The 26457-nt window shown below is 41.9% G+C and overlaps 1 protein-coding gene and 1 long non-coding RNA gene across 11 annotated transcripts in view; both read left to right on the plus strand.

The window, feature by feature from the left end:
* Nucleotides 1-26457, plus strand: part of LOC118538037 (transducin-like enhancer protein 4) — a 141926-nt gene that overhangs the window by 90797 nt on the left and 24672 nt on the right. The window lies entirely within an intron of this gene.
* Nucleotides 11046-12742, plus strand: LOC118538038 (uncharacterized). The gene is made up of 2 exons (XR_004918411.2): nucleotides 11046-11479; nucleotides 12512-12742. It is a non-coding gene; the product is annotated as an uncharacterized LOC118538038 (long non-coding RNA).

Raw genomic sequence — 26457 nt, forward strand, 5'->3', positions numbered from 1 at the left:
TTTCGGGAGAGTTCAACCTCAGCTGAGAGCGTGACTTTTTATGTAGTTTACAGCAAAACCACATGCCACTCATAATAGATGAAATTGGAGACCAAACCGGGAGAACCTTGTGGGTTCCTGTCAGTCTAAATCCTCATTTTAAAAGACATTACCCTGCTGGGCCGGCGGCGCAGTGTGCTTCTGCTGGTGGCACGGACTAGCCTTACCAGCGCTGAAGGAGTGGCCTGAGGACCGCGGTCCCGCAGGTTACCTTGCGTTTCGTAGAGAACCTCTTTTATTTTCATGTCAGATTATCTGTAAAATGGACTTCTCCTTTCAGTGCTGTAAACCGTTCCACTAATTGTGTGGGTAGAGGGAGTATACCCAATAGATGCGTGTCGAGCAGGAGAGACTTTTGCTGCTTTTCATTATTTTACTACGCAGACACCTAATCCCTGTCAGTAAGGCTGGCTGCTTGGGGAGGGAACACACATCCCTGCACTATAATATGGATTGATTTGCAACTCCTTTTCTTCAGGCTGACTTAACAGAGCAATCTCACGAGGCCATGAGAGTCCGTCTTGGTCTGGGCTTTGGGCAGGGGTGCATCTGAGGGGGAAAAGGATGTTTGCAGCATCTGGGGTGCTGACCCCTCCTATTGTGGGGAGAGGGCCCGTAGGGTGTGAATTCAGATCACTCAGTGTCATACCAGGATTCAAGCAAATGCTATATTTTCTTAATAGGAATGACAAAAGGGCCAGAGTCCTGGAGAGCAAGATGACACCTAGGCACTGGGTGCTGCTTGCCCTTCTGGGGAGAGTTTTGGCATAGCCAGGTCTCCCACGGGGGATGGGCAGTGAGGGGCACCTGAGCAGGTCAGATTTCAGCTTCCCCCAGGGGCCTCAGCTAGTCTCACAAAGCTTTAGAAGGTGTTTTTGAAATGACTCTTTGAGAAGAGAATTACATTTCCTCATCCAGATCCTTAGAGCCATCTTCCTGGCTAATCTGTTTTCTGTGAAGCAGGGGATCTGGGCGCCATATTTGGGGGGCAGCCCATTCTTACCACTCACCAAACCTTTGTTTTTAGGAAAGTCATATCTCCACAAAGGTTCAAGAATCCTATGTGAGTCAGCTGTACTTGAGAATTCTTGAGTCACTCTTTTTACTTTCTCCCACCTGAAATGCCACTTTTGAGTGCTTATTAGCTCAGGTTTGAAATTTGATTAAGAGGGATTCACATTTCTCTGGTTATCAAAACTGAACAGCAACTGTGTTTCTTTGTAGAGATTTATTTAAAAGATAAGGAAAGGAATATACTCTAGCTCAGAAAACCCTATGAAGAAGGACTTGATTAAGTGGAAACTTTCTTCAGCCACGATTAGACTTCTGCTACAGAAACAAGTGCAAGTGAGGCCAGGTGGGGAGTAGAACACTCTCAGCCCAGGGACTCAATTAAAAATGCTTGAAAAATGTAATTCCAATCAATTTGGATCGTCTTAGAACATTGCAAGATGTGTGAAAACATGCTTTAAATGCCAGCAACCAGTGAAAAGGGCACGGTTTCAGAAACCCTGCTATAAATTATGTGCCTTTGGCTTTCAAAAATGCGCAGGATACATCACTGAAATATTCAGAATAAATATCAGAGAGAATTGTACAGTCTTTGCATCCAAGAAGGAATGAAATTTTTAAAGAGCTAGTTTTGTTGGGCTGAGATCCTGATTTTTTTTTTATGTTTGTCACAACATTTGTTTCGGGAGATGTACAAATCAAATCTGATTATAACAAATATCATTACAACAAAAATATCCCTATAACCAAACAGTTTCTAGACCCCAACCAATAGTCCACTTACTTAAAACAATACTGAACGTACCCAATTCCATTAAGGCAAAATAATGTGGGTTAGTCTTTGGAGGTTTTTCCTTCATGATATACCTCCTGGAATCCATATATGTGAATTGGCAGTAAGTGATTGCAAAAACGTTTGTTTACCTTGGGAATATACTGTATGATTTTTTAAAGTGTAGTTTTCCTTTCAGATAATTCTGTGCATAGGTCCATATCAAAGCATTTGCTTTTGTGGGAGGATTCCACCCCAAATGAAATGTTTCTGTCTGATTCCCTCCTTTGCATATTTTAGTTTTTTATTTTTATATCTAGAAAATGTTGCATGTATAACTGTCCCCTAAAAAAAATTAAAGTTGCAGTATAATTCCCAGTTTACTCATCGTCAGCCACCAAAACCTCAGGCCGCAACTTGCTCACATGGAGTAAATGTGAAATAAAACATAGGCTCAAAATACAGTTACAGTGAATGGTCATTGTCACGTGAGTCATTTTTGCCTCAGCGCTCTGGTGGCATTGCTTCCAACGTGGCTGTGTATGCCTTCCTCAGAGGGATGGGTTTGTAGACCAGGCAGTTCTGGTTGGTGGCTCTTGCCTCTGGCTGTCCCTGGGCCCATCGCCCTGGAATCTTGCTCTTAATTGCCTGCACCTTCTCTTGTCCCTTCACATGACACATGCCTCAGGCTTCCCTTCCTGGAGGTGGCCTGTTGCTTTCCTCGATGTTTATGAAAATTGCCTGAAGGCTGCTTAGTATAGAGTGAAGAAGCACAGGCTTTGTAGCCACTGTCATTGGTTCTAGAAACAACTCGGCCAACTGCTAGCTTTGTGATCTTGGATAATAATAATAATCAGCACTGAGGGTGTGTTTATTTACTGTGCTGGTTAGGTCCTTACCTTGCAGCCGTCCTGTGGTTTTAGCCATAACAGGCTGAAGAAAGTGGGACACAAAGACTAAGAGACTTGCCCACGGTCACCTAGAATGTAATCTGTCCGATGAGCTGATTAGAACCAGGTTAGTCTGTGATTCAACAGTCTTACACAGACCTGTACCTCTGAAACAAATAATACATTATATGTTAAAAAAAGCAGAAGATAGCAGGAAGGGAAAAATGAAGGGGGGAAATCGGAGGGGGAGACGAACCATGAGAGACTATGGACTCTGAGAAACAAACTGAGGGTTCTAGAGGGGAGGGGGGTGGGGGGATGGGTTAGCCTAGTGATGGGTATTAAAGAGGGCACGTTCTGCATGGAGCACTGGGTGTTATACGCAAACAATGAATCATGGAACACTACATCAAAAACTAATGATGTAATGTGTGGTGATTAACATAACATAATAATAAAAAAAAAAGGGAGGACAAATGGAAAAAAAAAAAGAACCAGGTTAGTCTCCAGAGCCCATCCTTTCCATCTCTACACGAGGGTCAATTTAAATCTCATCTGGGCGTGCCTTACTGGGTGTGGGATTTTAAGTGTGAGGATTAGAGACGTATATGAGGAGACCCAGCAAAATGCCTGCCACTTAGGAAGACAACTGTGATAGTATCTGAGCTTCTTCCTTTCTTGTCTGTCAAATGCACAGAAATCCAAAGCAAATAGATGCTGATTTTGTGCACCTGTAGTAATACTGTTGTGATGTGTTCACTCGTGCGGCCTACCTGTCACATGTCCTTACAAGTGTAAACTCTTCACTAAGGGAAGGCATGTGTTTTTAATAATGGTGATTTGAGGCCATTTTTGTTTCTCAGCATTTTGGAATGTTATCATACAGTCCTGTGTGTGTTTTTCCTGTAAATGTCTCATATCCACAGATGTATCCTCCTCCTCTTACAGCTCAGAATCTGTTATCTGTTTAATTGAAATTTATGCAGATGAAAGATCTGACAGAGTTTCACTTGTAGCCTCATCCGCTTGTTGGAGGGTAATAGAAATACTCTTACTGTCATAGAATTCCCTAATTTGGGTTTTGTAGTTTGTTGTCCTTTTTCTTTCATGGAGAAGCAAGGGTAGTTTTGCCTTTTTTTTTTTTTTTAAATACAACTACTAACTGCATTTAGTAATACTTCCTGACTTAAGTGTCTGCGATAATTGGTAATTTTTAAATCATTTATGCTTAGTTTTATTCCTTAATTGATGAACAGTGCTCATGTTTTCAGTGTTCTGGCTGTAATTTTTATTAGCTGACTTTTGTAGATTTATGACACAGATTGAGGAGGGACCACTTGTATTTCCTAACTTAGAAGCCCCTTTGGACTGTTGTGAGTTTTCCTTTTCAGTCCATTCCTTCCCTCTGCTGCTACCCTCCTCCCTCCAAAAAAGGATGACTTTGGTACCTTGGAACAAAAAAGGTGGGGTAGTTAGGTAGGAGTCACAGGGGAAATGAATGCTTGATTGCAGTGATGTATGAATTTGTTGAGGATAACATGAAGAATTAAGTTGGGGGCTACATATGATGGTGATTTATTTATAATTTCAGAATACCAAACTGGGGCCCATGGCTTGACAAGAGCATTTTTGTGCCAATTTGTGAATCCATTTGAAATGAATTAAGAGATAGAAATAGAATTTCATTTATTCTACATTTATTTATTTAAAATGAAAATAAAGTGTGTGATATCAGGCTATCCTGTCAGTCCACAATGGATACTCATTAACAGCTATTTATGACTGGGGGCTTTAATCATTTTCAGGATCCCTCTTTTGTTCTTTATAAGCACTGTCCATGCCACCCTGATTAGTCATTCTGCTTCTCTTTTAAACATAACTCTCAGCTTTACATGAGGGAGCTGAGGTGAGGAGAGAGAGATGTGCCTTAGAATCCTCTACCAGCCACTTTGATCTGATCCAGTCACAGGCATCTTGTAAGATGCCTAAAGCTGGGCTGCCCTCATAGAGTGGCGTAACAAAATGCTATTTTATGCTCATTTTAGTCTACTGCCATATTTGATGGCCTGTTAATTGCCACTGATGTTTGTTTTAGAGACTCTAATTAATGGAATTCTTCACTATTTTTGCTCCCCAAGGTCTTTCCAGCAAAGGGCACAATAGATAAAGTAAATAAATTACTGCTTTTGTTACTACGAAACTATTTTGGTTCAGTAGTCTAACTCATCGAGGGTACTTTTTAAAATAAAGTATGTAAAGGGGCACCTGTGGCTCAGTCGGTTAAGCGTCTGCCTTTGGCTCAGGCTCAGGTCTTGATCCCAGGGTTTTGGGATCCAGCCCAGGGCTCCCTGCTCAGCGGGGAGTCTGCTCCCTCTCCCTTTGCCCCTCCCCCTGCGTGCGCACACTCTTTCTCTCTCTCTCTCTCTCTCTCTCAAATAAAAAAAAATCTTTAAAAAAATAAAATAAAATATGTAGAAAGAAAAAAAAGCCAACTGGTGATATAGTAGAATGAGCACTGGACTGGGAGTCAGAGAATCGACTCTGTTACCCGACCTTGGGTGTGCCCTCTATTCTCTCTCAACCTCAGTTTCCCACCAGATTGCGTGACTGCTTGGGTTCCTCAGAACCTAGAACTTATGGTAATATTATATGGTAAATATAATGAGGTATTGTGAATTTTGTTTAATATTTGGGAGTATTTTGATTATTCAGTATTTAATAGCAGTACTTTATTGTGCAAAAGCCCCAGTTTTTTAGTGGGCCATGTGCTTTTTGTGCCTTATCTCATTTTAGGGTGTTCTTTCTTTTTCCTTCAAGATGTTCATTTTAATTATGTGTCCTAGACTATGATAACAGCAGGGGCAAGATGACACAGTAGGAACTTCAAAAAATTTTTCTAAGTTGATAATCACAGGTCCTGATAACCTGATTTCTTCATTAAGCTCTTTGTAAGACACTTCTATATTTTGAATTTACATATAACCAGTGCCAGATATAACTTTTTATTTTCTTTTCCGGAAATAAACTGAGCCTGTACCATCCCCCAACTTTTAAGATGCGACATCCTCACAACGAAACTCCTTCCGAGTTTTGTAGGCTTGTCATTAATTTCACATCTGTATTAATGTAGCCCAATGGTGGGCACTCTTTTGCCTATAGAAGCAGAAGTGGGCAGTGTATGACATTTTACATTTACCGAACTCAGAAACTTCAGGAGGAAGATGAATGAAAGATTAACCTTGTCAAGTACTCTTACTAAAACTTCTTTCTTCTCTTTTGAATGCCTGTTTGTATATAAAATACCAATACAAAACAAGTAGTGAGTGGGATGCAATTGCTGCACGAATTCAGAGAATATTTTATATTGTATAAAGTCCTCAGTTGTTAGAGAAATTAGCAGGAAATGTTAACTATATTCTGACATACGTGGAATGAGGCAGAAAAGAAATTGTGCACAGCCTTATCAAGGATACAGGATGCTTAGGTTCAGGGAGGATGAGCTTCATCCAGTTCTGTGTATGGACCTGCCTCTTTGATAATTAGAAACTTTGTTTCTTTGTAATCTTGACCCTGTGAGCCTAATGTAATACAGCCAGAACTAATATGTAGGCTTTAATCTGTATGTATTGTCTGGGGTAATCATCCTTGTGTATCAGCTGACTTCCATTCCTTGAATCAGAAACCACATGCAGACCTCAATCTATTCTAGCTTCCCCTCTTATGATTATAGGACCTCAGGCAAGTCCCGCCACTTGCTTTCACTTACGTATTAAAACCAAGTGTTTGGACAGAAGTTCTCTAAGTTTGTTGTCTATATTTAAAAAACCAGATTCAGTCTGGGGAAAATAATGTATTGATGCATTAGAAAGAATCTTGGATATACTCTATCTACTGTGGTGAAAAGAACTCGCCATCTGCCAATTCAGTGAACCACTATAGTTTGTTTTTCATGCTTAAGTGTACAAATTACAAATGAAAATCACTTTTGTAGATTTGTTAGGTTTTGACAAAGGGCTTGCTTCTTACAGGGTGCTATAGCCGAAGCAAAGGTCATTTGGGCACAGGCTCTTTCCTCATAGAGTGAGAGACATACATACCGAGAAGGTCATAAAATCTCTAGCTTTTATATTATCGGGTGTTAGAGCGTGTTTTCTTGGGAATTGGAGATACAATATCCACATTACAGTGGCCCCCTTCTAAAAGCATATTACTTTTCTAGCCACATAGCCACAGGTATTTAGTGATTCGAAGGATAATTTATTGAGAAAGCTATATACTTTCCTTAACTATCTCTTAGGGAATATATTGTGTGTTTTTGTAATCTGATTTTTAATGACTTTTGGGCATGCAAGAAAGTGTTACTAAGACTAAAATCTCGATTAGCTTGAATTCACCTCACTTGCATCTCAGGTAACCCTGTTGTCTTTGTAAAGATCTGGTGCTGTAAAGAAGGCTGCCTGGTGCAGCGGAAGTTGACCGTTGCTTAGAGTTTGGACCTGACAGGACCATATTATGTGGTTTTCTTAAGTTAAAACTTAAAGAGAAAGATAAAATAAGTTTACAGACTCTTCTGAGATTGGGCAGGCCTAATCTTATCTTTATCCCTTACCTTATCCACTACAATTGTGTATCCACTACCCTGACATCCAAAGAGCTCTGAAGACAGAGTGGTTTTTTTTGCATCTCATTTGGTAATGAAACTGAATTGACTCTAGAAGTATGAATGTTTGGTTCTGGCTGTTATCCCAGAACATGTACAGTAAGTGTATCTTACTCCAAAATACTGAATGTTAAAGCGCATCTGGCCCCGAAGGATTTCCTGACATGTAGCCTCTGAGTGCAGCCTTAGAACTTGTGTGCTTATCTTATCTCTAACTTTTCCATGGACAAAATGCTTTGAGGGCAAAGACCTTGTCCTTTCCGGCTTTGAACATTCCTGTATCGCTGTCAGGGTGCCCCTGTCACAGCCGTCCTTTCTTTGTTACACTCTTGAATAAACCAGTGGAGGGAGGGAAGAGTGTTCGGCCAACTCAGCCCATTCTCCTTCAAACCAGTCAGCCCACAATTTCTTGTCCAGTGCCCCAGGCCTAGTAAGTTAAGCCATGAAACTGAATGGACAGGTAACTGAAGTTCTTAAGATGACGACTTAGGACCTTTCCCTTGCGTTTAAAATAATGAAAATCAGAATGCTCGGGGCATCTCAGGTGGCAAGACGAGCCAGGTGGCATGGCAGGTCATCCCATGCAGACCTCATCTCTCCCCCCTCGAGACCTGTTGAGTGCACCATGAGGAGAGAATACTGGAAGCTCGATAGGATTGTTGTGGCAATACTCTTTAGATTAAGAAAAAATGGTAGGAATAAACCACATTCTCTTGCAGTTATATAGATGAGGGGCAGGCAGACTATGGCCAAATTCATTTCTTACTTTTCTTTTTCCTTTCCTTTCCTTTTTTTTGTGGCCCATGAACTAAGACTGGTTTTTATAGTTTTAAAGGGTTGTCAACAAAGAATATGCAACAGAGACCTTATGTGGTCCACAAAGCCTTAAAATGATTACTAGCAAGCCTTTTACCAAAGAAGTTGGCCAACCTTTGATACAAACCATTAATTTAACTCCCAACCTAATTCCCTGTCTTTTGGATGAATCCTTTCCTTCTCTGTGCCTGTGCTTTTTTTGTCTTCAGGGGTCCCCTGACTCCATGGTCATTCTTCTGAGGGCTTAGGTGATACTTTTTTTTTTTTCTGTGAAATGATAATTCTAAAAAAGTACTTTTTATTCCCTTTTTAAAATGTCCTCAGGAGGAAATTTAGGGGCGCCTGGGTGGCTCAGTCGTTAAGCGTCTGCCTTCGGCTCAGGTCATGATCCCAGGGTCCTGGGGTCCAGCCCCACGTCGGGCTCCCTGCTCGGCGGGAAGCCTGCTTCTCCCTCTCCCACTCCCCCTGCTTGTGTTCCCTCTCTTGCTGTATCTCTGTCAAATAAATAAAATCTTTAAAATAAAATGTCCTCGGGAGGAAATTTAAATGAAGATGAGATGTAGAAATAAGCTGAGTATAAACATGAATTTGAGAGTAGTTCTAATATTCAGATGTGGACAGAACCAATTACAGAGCTTCCACGACGCCAGTCCTGACTAGTTTTATGGAGGTATCATTACTCTAGTCCCTTTATCTTCGACATTCCTTTGATTCACCAAATTGTATGCACAATTTGAATACTGAGAACTATTTAAAAAATAATAACTTGGGAAAATAATCTCTTGCTTTTTAAAGAAGTGATATTTTAATTCATGTCTAACTTATGTAATCCTGGAATATCAGTGTGGTTTAGGATTTATACTGGGAGCTATTCTGTTTTTTTCTAAATTATTTCAGTGACATCAATATGTAGTTTTTTCTCTCTTGCCTTTTTACTCCATGAATTGATCAGGTGTGCATCCTCTCACTGACCTTGTCTTAGTCTCCTTACTTCATGTCAGGGTATTAGTGAGAACCAGTTCAGGGATACAGCTGTACTTCTGTCTACCTCAAGCAGTCCCTTAATCTCACTAGAGTTCTGTTTGCTCATCACTAACATGGTGGTGATAATACTATCCTAACAAAGTTTTGGAGAGGGCAAACACGATCTATGTGGAAATGATTTGAAAATTACAGAGTGATTTTCAAATGTCAGTTGGTATTGGTGAAGCAATAATGAATCTATGGTAGTTTACCATTTATACATATGTTGATTCATTTCTTAAGGTATTAGAAGTGATGAGGTTGAGAAGTAGAAAGGAATGAGCTTGCTTCTTTACATTATTTTCATCTATTCTTTATAGCTTAAAGAAGGAAAAGGGGCATATATTCTTATGGTGCTTATACTTAATTAAATGGTTATATCAGTTAGCAATCGTGTAATAGTCTTCTAAAACTGGGTATAACATGAAAACTATATGTTATATCTCTTTTTTTAAAAGATTTTATTTATTTATTTATTAGAGAGAGAGACCATGAAAGAGAGCGAGAGCACAAGCAGCGGGGGAGCGGTAGAGGGAGAAGCAGACTCCCTGCGGAGCAGGGAGCCCGATGTGGACTTGATCCCAGGACGCTGGGATCATGACCTGAGCTGAAGGCAGACGCTCAAGTGACTGAGCCACCCATGTGTCCATGTTCTATCTCTTTAGTCTCTGTGTTAGCTGTGGGAAAAGTCCTTCTACCTGGGCTGGGCTGATCTTGTCTGAAGTCACCTGGGTGGTCTAGAATGTCTTCAGCTGAGAGAACCTGGCTCTCTCCCATGTATCTCTTGTAGCCACCCAGCAGGCTAGCCAAGGGCTTGTTCTTTTTTTTTTTTTTTTGCAGTGGCAGAGTTTAGGAGAGCCTTTGATACTGTACTCTTGGCCAAAGCAGTTCACATGACCAAGTCTAGCCTCAGTGGGAGAGAGCACTACCAAATGGGGATACAGGGAGGTCTGAAAAACTGTGGCCACTCTTGCAGTCAGTTTGCACAATGGTCTTAGAAGTAAAGAAAGATCTTCCCAAGTGGGAACCAGAGGAGAGCCTGGCATGTGAGTCAGGGTAGTCCTGTGTTCTTGTGAACATCTTACATAATTTCAGTGCTTACATACTCCCATTCTTCATCACTGTACTAGAACCTTGGCAGCCTCACGATCTGACTGCTTCACAAGAAATAGCTCACGCCCAAATATGCACCTCGTGTGTTTTAAATAATACAAAGAATATTGTTTCCAAGACAACTTCGATGAAATGTCAGCTTTCTCTAGGTTCTAAACCCACATAAGAAGCATTGTTATCCTCATCCCTGCTGGGTAATTTGTATACTGCAGTAGTTTGTTTGGAAACATGCCTGTTGTTCTTTAAAATATGCTTAATGCTAGATTAGAGAACAGATTTTTTTTTTTTCTGTTTATGCAAGCTCATTTCTAAAGCATTTAAAATAAAGAGCTTGGGCATGTATGGTATTTAAAAACCCTTCACATGATGTTTTTAAAACAGATCAATTTCAGCATTAAAATGTTAGGAATTCAGCCAAGGAAAATTCAACTTGGATTGTATAGCTGTAATGATAATGTATTATAACCATCTTCTTTGAAAGTGATTGTACCAGCAGAGTTGAACCTGGTGAATTACATAATTTAAGAGTGTTTGCCAGAACACTGTTGTAGGGGTATTATTCAAGCCTTTTCTAAACAAAAGCAAAATGAAAGATGGATTTTATTATGAGGTACTTAAATCACAAGAATCGTTGTCACAAAATATCTAAAGATAACTCATTTGAATTGAACAGAAGGTCATATGTCTGAATGTCAGTTATCACACTAACTACTTGGCAGAATATTAGGATGTAAGAGAGCATGATTTCTGTTTTTTAGCTTCCTTGGCTTGAATTAAAAATGAGTTTATTACTTACCCAAAAAGTATTTTCGAGTCCAAAGTATCTCAGAGATTGAGACTTTATTGATTTGAAATATTGGATTCCAAGTCGTTAGAAAGTTTATGTATCAGTCACATTTTTAGGCATATCATTAATCTTTTTAAAACTTTTTTTTTTTTTTTTAAGGAAAAAGCTCATATATTCTTGGTTCACCCTCAGCCCAGTAGCCCTGTGTCTCAAAGGACCATACCTTGCACGATGAGTACTTTGGTGGGTCTGTCGCATCTTGTCTGCTGCTGCCTCACTCATTCAAGGTCTTGAGTGGGAGAATGTTTTGGAGGACCAAGTTCATCATTTTGCAATATAAATATTGTTCCTTTGGAGGAGTGCTACAGGTTGAAATTCCTTAGTGCTTTTTTTTTTTTTTTTTAAGATTTTATTTATTTATTTGACAGAGAGAGACACAGCGAGAGAGGGAACACAAGCAGGGGGAGTGGGAGAGGGAGAAGCAGGCTTCCCGCCGAGCAGGGAGCCCGATGCGGGGCTCGATCCCAGGACCCTGTGATCATGACCTGAGCCGAAGGCAGACGCTTAACGGCTGAGCCACCCAGGCGCCCCTCCTTAGTACTTTCAATGCTGGAGATGAGGCAAGACTCTGAAAGAAATAAGAAGGGGTTGGGGAAACATTTGTTTAAAAAGCCAGCACCTCTGCCTTGACACTGAGACCACATGGATGTGGTGAGAAAGTCATCTAGACCGAATAGTTCTCGAGACACTTCAGTGACATTGTCACTGTTGCGGGGGGTGGGGACAGGGAAGTACGTAACCTGGGAGAGGAGAGGGCCACATGAAGACAGGCAGAGACTGGAGTTACGCTGCCACACACCCAGCAGTGCCCAGGATTGCCAGCAGCCATCAGAGGCTGGAGAGGCGAGGAAGGACTCTCCCCTGGAGACTCCAGCGGGAGCATGGCCCTCCTGCCACCTTGGCCACAACTTCTAGCCTCCCAAGCTGTGAGACAACACATTTCTGTTGTTTGAAGCCACCTGGTTTGTGAGAATTTGTCCCACAGCCCTGGGAAGCTTCAGGTAGCTCCCAAGAGTTAAGTTTATCAGTCAGATTTGTTCCATCACTCAGTGTAGCAGTTGCTGTATGATGCCAAATACAGTGAGCATCTCCACACAGTAAGCTACAAAACTGTTCTTTGTTAAATGTTCTTAAAATGTTGCTCTTCAGTGGCGAGCCAAATACAGGCACTGTACTTAGCCTGTGGGGATATAGAGGTGAAAAAGACAGATGTCTGCCCTCGTGGAGCTCACAGTTCATTGGGAAGAGAAACATTCATTATAAATTAAGAATTCTGACAAAATTGCCTCAATGGTTTTTATGGAGCCTACATTCTTGTTCCTTTTTTTGTCATTGTCTAGAATCCTAATTGACCTTTGGATGCAGCCTCAGGTGATGCGACAGACTGCCTGTGCTTGTCATTCTCTTGGGAGTTAGTCTGGCTACATAGATTTGTGCGGGAACAGGATTCATAGCGCCCACAGTCTTCAGCACGCATCCTCCGCCGTCCTGTGTGGTGGCCCTGCCAAGACCATATTTTCTCTCATGTTGCTGTCTTTCATCAAAAAAATAAAGTGGATACTTTTCTAGAGTTTTTCTTTTTTAATATACGTTTTAAAGTCCTTTTCATCTTTTGTATTTATAGAATTTGTAAGTTTTCTCTTCATACATGTTTCAGACTCCTTGGCCTAGGTAGAATAGATTTGAACCCAGATCCGTCAGACCTAATGAAGCAAGCCCCTTTGTCATTCTCTTGACTCCTTTTGTGTCCTCTTTTATTGATGATGCCTCGTTGCTCTGTGTACAGATTGGTTTCTTTTGACAGCACACAGGCATCATTTCCTGTGCCTCTTATTAAAATCAGAGGACTGTCTTCCAGTATCTGCCCTTGTTAGTTTGAGTTACTTCATCCTCGGGATTCAGGTTTCTTCCTATATGAAGGGAGGAGGTTGAAGTAGACAGGTGCTTGTCAAACATTTAATGAGCATAAAAGGCACACGTGGGTTAACAGCAGAGTCCAATTCAGTGGGTATGGGGCGGGGCCTGCAGCGGTGCGTTTCTAATAAGCTCTCAGAGGCCATCTCGATGCTGCTGGACAGTGAGTGGGCCCTACTCAGGAGTAAGCGAGGGACTAGATGATTTCCCCGGTCCCTCCCAGATAAAGATGAGCACTTTCAGCCTTGTTCGGTAGAGCCTGTTGGTAGCTGTGAGCTTCGTGTTGAGAAGGCCCACGCTGGTCTTGGCATTCCAGTATTCTTACCATCCCTGCTCGCTGCATTCCACTGGAAAGGGCAAGGTACACTCAGTGCCCTCTGATAGTGCTTGAAAGGATCTGCTGTCTGCACTTCATGTTTGATAGCTTGATCCATTTTCTTAGACTGAAGCTAAACCCACTTTCTAATGCATAATTAGCATCAGCCTTCAGGTTACATAGTTCTTCGTGTGGCTATTTGCCTTGGGTTTCCCCATTCCTTCATCTTCCAGTAATGGTAGATTTATAACTGTCCTCGTAACTATGATTAAATGTCTCAATTCTTTTGCTTTATGTGGTGTTCTTGGCCACTTAATTACACTACATTAAACGGTATGTTGTTGCTGTCAGTCCAGTTGGATTGCGTTGTGGATAGCATCTTTGCATATTTTGAAAAATGTTCCTATCATACAATTTGAGCTTGTAAACAGAAGTGCTGAGCATGCATAAATGCGCTTTAAGAAATTATTTCTTTATTACTGTTTAGTTGAACTGATGGTGACACTAAACATCAAGACTTTGATGTTTTATACGGTATTCTTCCCCAGTAATTAACTGCACTAATGAAGTTAATTAGTGGGGAAGAATGCAGTATAAAACATCAAAGTCTTGATGTTTAATCACAGCTTAAAAAAGAAGTTTCATACTCTTCGATTGCCAAACACATTCCTATTAGCCGAAGGAAGGTCAAACATTTTGTTTTCCCTCTTCTGGTCTTCCAAGCTTTTCCTGGCTCTTCTGGTTGACCATTGGTTACTTGAGCCTGAGTGTTAATCCTCTAGGCAAGCTGACAGTGGCATGTGGAGGGCAAAATCTCTTACCACAAGCTATAAACCAGCATATCTGAGAGACTCGATTTCTGCAAAAGACCGTGAAGACTTCTTGTAACATGCTGATGGGGTGGGGGGCGGGGGGAGTTACTCTCAAGGAGTAATGGGTATTTGTTTTTCTCATGTACTGTCTAATTTTATTATTAATTTAGAGCCACTCCGTTTTCCTATATGTTACCCTTTTGAGCCACCTAACGTCTGATAGGCATATTTCCTTAGTAAACTCAGACTGCAAAGCTGAAGAAACACGTATGGTTTAAACGGATAGGGTGTAAGTGGGGGGCCCTACAAAGTTGATTGTATGAATTCTTCAGTGACTGTTAGTCAAGCAACAAGAACAAGAACTTCTCAGGTCATTTCCCTGTGGTGTGTGTTAGATCAGTTCTTAGTGTTTTTTGCCTTTTTTTTTTTTTTTAAATCAAGCAGGGTTTGTAATAGCATAATGTAATTCAGATAAGCAATTATTGTAATTGACCTTGGCGAAGAGTATCCTTGGCTTTTACCACAGTTTACTTAATACCTGAGGATGGCCAATTATCTCATAATGCCCACTTTATTGAGATTATTGTTTTAATTATGGCACTCAAAATACATCACTTTGTCAGCATTGTAGAGTCATGCATGGGAACACCACATTCAAGCGTTCAGAAATGTGTAAAGAGCGTGTATCCTCATCTTTTGACATGGTTGTGATTGAGTTTTTTCGCACTCCCAACTCCAAAGTATGTTATTTCTTACCAGTTAAATGTGGGTCCTCCTGGCAAGAACAGCCACAGGGAGATAAAGTCTGGGATGCCGTCGCTCCCTCTGAGCTAATTGTGCCCTCTGCAAGGGCTGGAGGTCACTTGGTACTAATAGGGAGGTGGTTCGAGTTGGTTAGGAGTTCTGATTGACAGCAGTCCCAGCGACTGCTGATTATCTGAATACACCTTAGGTCAGAGGTTCTCAGCTTTAGAGTCACTTGGGGGCTTGTAAAATTGCCTGGGCCCACTCCTCAGTCTGACTCCGTTGTTCTAGGGCAGGGCACAGGTGGGGTTTTGTTGTTGTTGTTGTTGTTTTATTGTTGTTTAAAGTTCCACGGGTGAGTCTGTCATGAAGTCAGGGTGGAGAGCCACTGTCCGGTCATTAAATTCCTCCCCACCAGCTTGTCTCATCCTGTGACCCTGTCCCAGAGAAAGGACACCTTTCGGTCCTTGCTGCTCTGTGTTTTACTCTCCTCCTCTTTCTCCCAGACTTAGCCTAGCCATCACCTCATGTCTGAAATCCCCTCAGTCCTCCTTCCCATGAAGTGCCTGGCCTCCTGCTCCCATAGAAGTCTCAGGGGCTAGATCCTACCCCTTCTGAAACGTCTCACTGTTTTCTGTTCACCACAGAGAGATGTCTTACCTTCTTTCTAAGTTTGAGGAAGGATAGCATTTATTCTTTAGCATCTATCTCAAATGCCTAGTATACCACTTTGTGGAAATGTAATTCTGGCTCATTAGATCAGTTTTGTGCCCCCCCACCCCCATCCCGTGATAAGCCTGGAGGATGCTGTTTACATGTGCCACGCAGTCTCATGAGCACCTTAAGGTTAAGAGCATTCTTGTGGGATACCTAGGAAAGGACAGGAGCCCTTTCTTTTTCCAGTAGAAACCTATGTCACAGTGAAGATGAATGAAGTATGTTGACAAACTTGATTTCATTCTAATTATATACATACATACATATATACACACACATACATACATATATATAAATACATATATATATGCACACACCCTGGAATATACGAATACTTATATGCGCCGCCCCTCCCCCCCCCACACGATTGTATGAAATCAGTCACTGGGTTCTAAGTCTCCGTCTCTCTCAGATGCATCCTCTTCTCCCCTCCTCCAGCACCCTCTCCAGTCGGATCCAGCATCGTCTCCCCTGGACCACTGCTTCCCTTCCACAGCTCCATTAGCTGCAGGCCCAGCTAAGGCCTGCTAACTGTGTTAGTAAAAGCAGGAGCACCAAAAGTGATGAAAGCTCAGCTTTGAAGATCTGAATCAAAATTTTGTTTTCATTTTAGCATAATGTAAGGCTTATATTGTACATTTATTGTTTTTATTTTTAATTACTAAGGGTGGAGGGTAGGTAAAGTAGTCTTTTCTGTTTTTAAGTACTTTTAAAATCTTAACTCTGACTCTGGCCCCCCGTCTAACATAGAACTTTCCAAAGATCTCCTGAATGATTTCTAGAGTGGGTGCCATCTCATCATTCCCTTCAGTGGCACTTCGAATACAATAGACTTCACCGTGGCCTGCTGAACCCCGCACAGCCCAGCCCCTCCCTCTGCCCAGCACCATCCCCCCCTGCTCCCCCTCCGTCGCAGGCCCCCAGCCCTCCTGGCCCTCAGGTGTCACCGCAGGCTTCCTCCCGCGGCAGGGCCTGTGCATGTGCTATTCCCTCTGTCTGCAGCATTCTTTTCCTGGCTCTTCACATAGTTGGCTCCAGCTTGTGCTCCCGCTGTCAGCCTGAATGTCATCTCTTTGAAGAGGCCATCCCTGGCCACCCTGTCAGGCTCAATTTTAGCATCCTGTTTATGTCCTTCGTAACACATTGCCATTTGCACTTACTAATTTTTTACTAATATATTATTAATAATTTAATTTTATGCCCCTTTACTACAGCAAGTGCTCTCTGAGGGCAGGGTCTGCCCTTTTTACTGTGTACTGAGCAGTGCCTCACAGCCCAGCAGCGTGCCTGGTACTCAGGTCAGTAACTGCCAGTAGTCAGCTCGTCACAAGGGGAGTACGTGCTGTGTGCCCCCCAACCCCATTAGTCCTTTAGAGTCATTTGTCAAGCCTCCAGTGAAGTTGGGGTTGCAAGTTTTGACTTCACTCTGTTACCCCAACTCAACGTCATGTCAGAAGGTATGCTTGACATGAATTCTGCAAATAAGGAGAAAGAGCAGAACTTCTAAAGAGGACACTAAGCCAACAGGGCAGGTAGATGCCCAAACTAGAGAATCTGCTGTCTGAAACATTTGAACCTGGGCATATAGGAGAGTGGCCTTTGCCCAGAACCCGAGGAACTGCCCATTACCCTCTTTCAAAGGAAGGCCAGTAGGAGACTTTGTAGCAGCTCTCGGGGCATCTTCTTGCCTGGTTGGGGCTGGGCAAAGGCTTGGCCTTTGACTTCTCGGGCAGATTCCAGAAATCCGCATGAAAGAAAGGGCAATGTGGCTGCCACTTCACGTAGCTATCTCATTTAATCTTCATGAAGGTCTCGTAGAACAGATGCCTTTATTTTACAGGTAGGAACATGGAGGCCGCAGGGGCTTAACTTGCCAGAATCACACAGCTAATAGGTGCTGGTGCAGAGATTTGAAGCCAGAGTGCTCTCACTCTAGAGCCTGTGACTGCTCCGTTCCAGCCCCTTCCATCTGAGCTCCACAGTGCCGTGAAACTGGCGCCGTACTCACTCTGTGTCCCTGGTGTCTAACACACCGCCAGTACAGAAGCAGCATTGAGCTCAAGTTGTAGGATTTTCCTGGCATCACTACATGAGACCATGCTTGCAAAGTCTTTTGTTGTTCTTTAGAAAGAGGAGTCAAGCCTCATTTTTTTCATCCACCAGCTAGTATTGAAAGCACTTCTACAAAATCGCCATCTCTATCCCCCTGGTCTGGCTGGCTCTCTCAGGGCTGCTAACGGCCTCACTGACCCACTCTCCATTCCCAGCGGAAGTCCTTGGCTGTGTGTTTCAGCCGACTTGTAGTGGCTCAAGGTCTGGGACATGACATTGAATGAATCCGGTACTGGATGCTTTGGTTACATACCAAGTTGTAGGACCTTCTGCATCTAATTCCTGTGCCCTGGATGCTTACACAAACCAAAAAGATTAGCAAGAGGCTACTGTTGGCTGTGTTAGCAGAGGGCTATCCTGCTACGGGATGCGTGTGCACGTGTGTGTGTATATGTGTGCGCATGTGCATATGTGGAGAGAGAGAGTCATACCTACACTTTGAGTTACTTTCATCTTCATCCCTTCAGTCAGCAAGCATTTAGTGGACTGTCCATACATTACGAAGTGCAGGATTCCTTCAAGCCGTAGTTAGTATTAAATAGCAAAAGCATACCACTGGGTTAGTGTTCTTGCTTTTTAATAAAAGAGTGATTGATCAGATGGTATTCACCTCATTTCTCACTGTGGTGAGTGTGAGAGTATTTTCTTCCAGTCCATTTTCAGCATGCTATTACTGCCCCATTTAGCTCGGTGCCAAATTGCAGTTGGCTCCATTCACTTCTGTTTACCCGAGTAGCGCTGTAGTGATTAAATGTCACTGGGTACACCGAGTATACAAAAGTAATTAACCTAAAAGGACATGTTAGAATAAGGGTCAACAACCTCTTTAGCCCACAGTGCCCCCAGCCAGACTAAGTATTGACAGAGGTGTTGCTGGCAGGGCAGGGGCCAGGTGAGGAGTGGGAGGGAAGGAAAAAGGAAAGGTCAGAGAAGCAGGAGAACAGACCAGCACTCACAGTTGTTTGGGGCGGCAAGTAGACAGCTCTGAGACATGATCTGTAGTTCCCTTAAATTTCGCTCTTTGACCTGTGATCGAATGGTGGGAGGGGGTGGGATTAGACCATGAACAGACTCCCCTGTCAGCGTCTCAGCACGGGTTAGTGGAATGCTGTCTCCTGGGTAGACCAGACTTATCTTGCTTGGCACACACTTGGTGAATCAACCTGTTCTTCCAATGTTTTATGTATTTTGTCAGCCCTGCATCTTTGCACCTACTTGTCAAATGAAAGCTGCCGCTTGAAATGATTTCTTTGGAAAGATTTGAAATTGTGTCTCTTAAGTATCTGTGTCTGGTTTGTTTTCATTCCTCAGTATACTGAAGTCACTTTGTTAAACTGATTGATATTAATGCTTTATGTTGCTTTACATACTCAAATTTACATAAAACTCTAGATAGTCCTCTGACTTAACAATCAGCCATTGTAAAGCTCCTTTTTAAAAAAAAAAAAAAGGGGCGCCTGGGTGGCTCAGTCGTTAAGCGTCTGCCTTCGGCTCAGGTCATGATCCCAAGGTCCTGGGATCGAGCCCCGCATTGGGCTCCTTGCTTGGCAGGAAGCCTGCTTCTCCCTCTCCCACTCCCCCTGCTTGTGTTCCTGCTCTCACTATCTCTCTCTGTCAAATAAATAAATAAAATCTTTAAAAAAATAAAATAAAAATAAAAATTAAAAAAAAAAAAAAGTATTATCTCTGTCTGCCCAATATTGGGCTTTTTCTTTCATCACCTGTGTGTGGTGACTTACTATCCAGAAAAAAAACATGAGTAGTGAGGGATTTTTTTTTTTTCCCCTCTTACCACATACCTCCTTGGGAGAGAAACCTTCTAGGAGATCCCCAGGGATCACTGTTCTCTAAGTGCTCGGCCACAGAGAAACTGCTGATGTCTGCATTCTTCGTGTGGTCGGACTGTCAGGCAGGACTCATTTAAATCCTACCTTTTCGGTGATCAGGACTGAGTACGATTTGTTTCTCCCTGGTCACAGACAGGGATGAGTACATGATGAAAGACGAAGGAGAGCCAGTGGAAAAATGTCTCCCTTATGTGGAAGATTTATCTCTTTTAGAATAAGAAAAATTGGTGGCCTTGATGTGTTTATGCAACAACAAATATTTCTTGTGTGTCCACCCAGAGGTCAGATCCTGGTGCTGACCTTGGGGGAGGGGGCCTGTGCCCTTGCTGGTGGGGAACAAACAGGGAAAGGGTGCCACCTTTGACCCTCTCTTCCACCTGGCATCTTTCTGACCTTTGTTCCAGTTTTAATTTTTGCATTGCTTCCTCTCGGTGTCTCTTCAGCATAGTCCTGAAAATCATCTTGTCACTGTATCACTTTCACAATTACCATTTTTGACTTTTGAAGGCTGCCTCCTTCCTTTGGTGTGCCTGCACACATCTGCATCACCCCCCCCACACACACAGCTGTTCTTCTGACTACGGCAGTCATTAATACTGAGTGCTGAGAATACAAAGAAATAAGGTGCGGGAGCTTATGGCCTTTAGGGATGCACAACCTCTACTCTCAATACAGTGAAAATAATATGGGAGCAAGTAAGACGTATGCACAAGTGTTGATGCGTGAGCAGATCAAGTTTTGTATTCACTTATTTGTTCAGGAGCTGTTAATTGAGGCACCAAACCAAGTGGAGGGTCTCTGCCTTTGCGAAACTTCTAGTCAAGTAGAAGAGACAAGAAAATATTCAAAATAATGGCCATGATACAAATGCTAGGAAGGAAGTAAATAAGGGGTTATCCAGGAGAGATCTCCTTGGATAATGTCACCGACAAGACCTCTCTGAGAAAGTGGCATTTAAGCTGAGACATAAAAGGTGAAAAATGCTAGCCGCTCAGAGGCTGGGGAAGAGTTCTTGGCAGAAGCCCACACCGAGAGATGAAAGAGAGTATGGGTGTCCAGCATTCTGACAAAGAGACTTTGAAATCAGATTGGAGAAAGTAAGCAGTAGCCAGGTCCAGCCTGTGCTTCTATTAAGTGCCAGATGCTTGTAGTAAGGGGCGTGATTCCTGTTGTGCCTTTAGGATCTTTGAGGCCTGTGTCATCCAGTGTAGTAGCCACAAGCCACATGTGACTCTCAAGCCCTGGAAATGTGGCCAGGCCAAATGGAGATGTGCTGCAAGTGTGAAATACAGGCCAGATTTTAAAGACCTAGTACTAAAAAAAAATCATGTAGAATGTGTCACTAATAATTTTGATATTGATTTTATGCTGATGTGGTATTTTTAGATACAGTGGCTTAAATAAATATATGACAAAAATTAATTTTACTGTTTCTTTTCAATTTTTTAAAATCTAGCTACTAGGAAAATTTAAAATATGTACATGGCTCGTGTTATATTTCTGTTTGTCAGTTGTGTTCTGGAGCACAAACTTTAGTGTTTTGTTTTTTTTTTTTAAGATTTTATTTATTTATTTGACAGAGACAGAGATAGCGAGAGCAGGAACACAAGCAGTGGGAGTGGGAGAGGGAGAGCAGGCTTCCCGCCGAGGAGGGAGCCTGATGTGGGACTCGATCCCAGGACCCTGAGATCATGACCTGAGCCGAAGGCAGACGCTTAACAACTGAGCCACCCAGGCGCCCCAAACTTTAGTGTTTTAATGAAGGACCTTAAGACCAAGTTGTCCCAGCTGTTTTTTGCCATATTGAGGGGGTATGAAGAAGACCTGAAGTTTCTTACTAGCCCTCTCAAAACTGTTAGGCAGCCTCCCTTTAAATTGATATACTGTTGTTGCTTTTCTGTGTTCCTGCTGAATTACCCTCGATATTGTAGAGTATATTTGCATACATAATACATAAGAATATATATGAGGCTCTGTGGAGTTAACACTCTTTGGAAGAAAAAAATGTTTAGCCTTTCAAATAGATTAAAACAGTTTACTGGAAAAAATAGCAACATGAAAAGACTTTCTTTTCCAATAAATTTTAATAGTTACTAAAATGGGGATTCTGGTCCATTAAGAGAGCTTGCCAAGTCTTCAAGCTGAGTCACTTATTTTCTCTGAGCAGCTACTCTACTTCAGCTTCTTTCAAAGCAGCTGTTAGAAGTATGTTGATATTTTGATTCAAGAACAGAACACAGTGCAAGTATAGGTCTAAAGTCAATTCACCTTCCCAGAAAATTAAGGAAGGTAATTTTTGCCAGTCCCCCCTTTTTGTTTTAGGGCAGTCAACCTCATCTACCACGTCGTATTTGTCACTGAGACTTAGTAACATTGATTATAAGGCGGTAGGTGAATGAGTGATCTCGGATATATTTTATGAATGCTATACAAAAAAAAAAATCCCAGAAGGAGGCGGCAGGTACATGTGACTGTACTTTACAAAGTGCATACAAGATTTATAGAGTCTCTGTTAATGAAGGAAGGGAATTCTTGGTGGAGAACAAATGCATGTGGGAACATTAGGTCTTGTGAACTTTGAGGAGGTCCATTGGATTGAAGAGCATGCGGTGGCTTTGGGATGATTAGCTGGATTAAAAGATGGGACTTTTATGCACTATCTGTGGGCTCACTTCTCCATCAGTGGTAAGGGGAGGTACTTGTCCCTTCTCGTTCTCCGAGTTTGCGTGCTCACATGACCTGCAGTTCAGACCAAGAGCAGACGGTTGGCTATCAAGAGCGGGAAGCTAAGCTGCCCACACAAGAATCAGACCTGTATGTTTGGTGTCAAAGCATCATGTTCCAGCAGCCCAGCTCGCCAGCTAAAGTAACTGTATTTAATGAAATTTCTGGGGTGGAGCCAACAGCTTTATTCCAGGAAGAGGAAATAACAGTCAAGAAACCCCAGGAGGACATTAAGATAATGTTCTAATTTAAAATCAATTTTATTGATACCTTATAAATTATTATAGCATTTTATCCTGACCAAGTAATACATAATGCTGAGGCCATGGAAACAAAACATGAATGACTAAATATTGAAGTGCTGTATATTTTATTGCATGAAGCAAAAAATATGTAGGACTTTTGTATTCTAAGTATTTTTAACTCAGGAAGCCTTCTGGAGGGCAAGATGTAGATTTCATTCATCTTTGTATTTCTGTACTTTAGCGGGTGTTCAGTAACTACTTGTTCAAAGAGCCTGTAAGTAGACTGAGATTGTGTGGTGCTTTCACATTAGCATAGGAGTTGTAGCTCTTCATGATGCGCTCTCCTTCATCTTAGCGGCAGTCTTCTAAGCAGGTACTCCGGTGAGCCTCGTTTTGCCCACTGGGGAACTGGAAGCTTAGAGAAGTTCATTAACTTGTCCAAGGTCACACAGCTGGTGGTACAGCCTAGTTTGGAACCCAGGGCTGTCTGACCCTCATGCCCATACCATAACCATTGTGGATACTGCCTCTCTTCTTAATCATTCCTCTGTCAGTTCCTCTTGTTTTGATTATCTGCCAGAGAAATTTATTTTGCCCCGAGTATCAGGAGAGAAGTGGAAAGACAAAGACAACAATAGAACATTTTTAAAGAACACATTGTTCATGACATGTTGTAGAAGATGAAACACTTATTAAGAACAGATTCATTACTTTATACGGAGATTATATTTTACCAAGGGCAGGTCTTCAGAAAGTCCCGGTCATTTTTGAAGGTGAATTTTGATTTATGTTAATTTGGAAAAAGCAAGTTCTGTGAGGGTTATATACAGATTGTGTTTTTAATGACTTCCTTAATCAAGCAGGTTATTTTAAAAAAAAGTCTTACTGAAACGAGCAGTAAACTGACACCAGTGACTGGCTTAGAGCCCTACCATATTCAGGTTTTTCACCATGAGCGTGCTATAAAATTTAAGCTAATTTACATAAATTTGCATGTTATGAGCCGTATGTAAGATGTGTATATTTTAGCCAAATAATTTTTATTTTTTCATTTTTCCCAACTGAGGATTATTTTCTCCATCTCTGCTGGTTGTTTTTTTAATAGGTGGGATAGTAAATATTAAAATGTTTTATTAGTTATAAAGAACTGTATGAATAGAAATACAAACATTTTGTATAATACTGTACAATAAAACCTCAATCAGAAATGCACTGGGGTATGGTACTATGTTTGGTATATATAGGTTTATTGAGGGTATTGTATTACTTTTACTTCAGAACTAGTTGAAAGTCTTTCATAACTCTGAAATGCTTTGAGGACTAGTGAACATACTGACCCAGGGTGGCTCATGATTGTAGGGCTCCTCCTACTGAAGGCCCTTCTGCTTAGGAGGGGGAGTGGGCCGAGTCTCTGCTGATCTCAGGTAGTATGTTGGCCTTTCTGAATTCAAGAGTCAACAGTATTCCTTTCTGTTTTAGTCATCTGTTTTGTTGTTGTTGTTACAGAGGAAATGATGCTTGAGGACTTTAGTTATGGCATCAGTGAAGGGTCAACAGGCCTCTTGAGCCTGCCTTCTCCGTCCTGCCCTCCCCCCTCCCCCCCCCCCCCCCGCCGCTGCCATTAACCAGCTCCCTCTGAATTGTCCCTGACCCAAACTAATTCCTGTACTGAGTGAACTACGGTTCGACTAGCAGTATAATTTATCTTCTAAACTGGGCTGGTTTTGAGTAAAGTAGGCCTGGACAACAATTATAAGGGGAGGGCAAAACCCTAGCCAGATTTTTGTGGTTATCTCTTGCCCTGTTATTATCCCCTTTATCTGTTTGAAAATGGATTTACCCTTTGGTACCAAGTAGATGGGGTGTTGGAAGGCTGTAGCTGATGAACAGACAAACCATAACAAGTGAGTTTTAGAGTTTTTGATCATGGTTGTCCAACCATTCCTTCTGGTTGGAATCTTGTAAGTGGGCAGGGACATACGAACTTACATGGATGGCAAGCAGAATTAGCTTGATGTGCATTTGAAATCAAATTAGAAAGTCCGATATGGAGGTGGTACTTATAGTCCTGCCTGCAGTATTGAACCAAAACCTTACTGTGTTTAAAGAAGATGTGTTTTGGTTAATAGCAGCCTATTGAAACCCCATCATTATGGACCATCTGTATATCTGTGCTGAGGGGTAGTGCTACACAGAAGCCGAGAATAGCCCTTATGTGAGGCTTAAAATAGAAGAGCCACACCAGCTCTGTAGTAAATAGTGTGCAGTGCAGCCCCAGTGCTGAGTTGCTGTTGCAGAGGGGCTCGGTTATCTGTCTGGGACTGTGCCTTGTACTACTTTATGGAGATTCTTTCACCTAGTCCTCAAAGCAGCCCAGGGAGGGAGAGTGGGCGGGGTGTTCTTGTCCCAGACTACAGAGACTGAGACTGAGCAATATCCCCAAGGCTACACAGCTATTAAGTGGAAAACTCTAGACTCAAATCCAGACAGGCAGTCTGACTCCAGACAGATGCTATTGCCTGCTAGTAAAATCTGTGCTACCTGTTATTAAAACTAGCTAATTGTAACAACGGTACCCCTTGTTTTTTTGGGGGGGGTGTACTTTATAGAACTCTTTGTCATACATGGTCATCTTTGATCTTGAGGTGGCAGAGGAGTAAAGGTGAAAGGGTGGGGCCATCCACTTCAATTGCGGGAGGTCTCCGTGTTTAGTCTGACTTGGTCAATAACCTTAGTAGAGTCTTGGTTGGGTTTCAAACCAGGATCTAGAATTTTCTCATTTGGAGATGAAATATGATTTGTAATGTTAAGAGTAACTCTTTTAAAGCTTATCTTTTGCTTTCAAAGCAATTGGGATTTCCATATAATAAGGCTTAACAAATTTTTAGTATTTTTCCCCTAGTTTGTCCTTGCTCTCCCCCCTTCTTTTCTTTCATTAAACATCTACTTTGTTCTTTTTACTATCCCAATGATGTGTTTCATTTTTAAAAATACAGAGTTTTCTAGTAAACATTCACATTTAAGGTCTTTTGCCTTGTCTTGATCGGCCACTGCTTTTTTTGTTATGTTAATCACCATACATTACATCATTAGTTTTTGATGTAGTGTCCCATGATTCATTGTTTGCGTATACCACCCAGTGCTCCATTCAATACGTTTCCTCTTTAATACCCATCACCAGGCTAACCCATCCCCCCACCCCCTCCCCTCTAGAACCCTCAGTTTGTTTCTCAGAGTCCATAGTCTTTCATGGTTCGTCTCCCTCTCCGATTTCCCCCCCCTTCATTTTTCTGATTGTTATGGCCCTCCATTCTTAACGAATTCGCCGATATAGTCACATGATCAATCTGTAATGAGAAAATGTTACTACATTTGTAGATTTATTCACAGTCATGATGCAGCTCCAGTTAAGTTTCCTGTGTAGTAAGTTAGGGAAAATCTAACCTAGGTAAGCTTTTAAAATAATGATAGAGAAATAAAAATATTTTCTAGTAGAACCGGACTTTGTCTTTAAAAGTATTTACTTAATTCCTCCTGTTCACATGCTCAGCAAAAATCCAAGTGGCCTTCCAGTGGCTCAGTGGTGGACTTGTAAGATTCACGATGAGAGTCTGTGCCAAGTCCAATTTGATTCCAGAGCAATTATGTTATTAGAACATTGCTGATTGCCCCATTGCCCATTGTGTAGCTTAACCTTTAAATGCTAGTGATAATTAACTACTTTATCATTCTACCAGGAAACTTCAACATATGACCCTGTTCTGCAGTAAAATTTCACAAGTAAAATACTGCCCACAGAGCCAGAAACAGCCAGTTAAGAAAAGTAAAGCTAGCTTGTTTGTACATGTGTATCAA

The sequence above is a fragment of the Halichoerus grypus genome, chromosome 14, assembly GCF_964656455.1.
Source record: "Halichoerus grypus chromosome 14, mHalGry1.hap1.1, whole genome shotgun sequence".
Classification (NCBI taxonomy): domain Eukaryota; kingdom Metazoa; phylum Chordata; class Mammalia; order Carnivora; family Phocidae; genus Halichoerus; species Halichoerus grypus.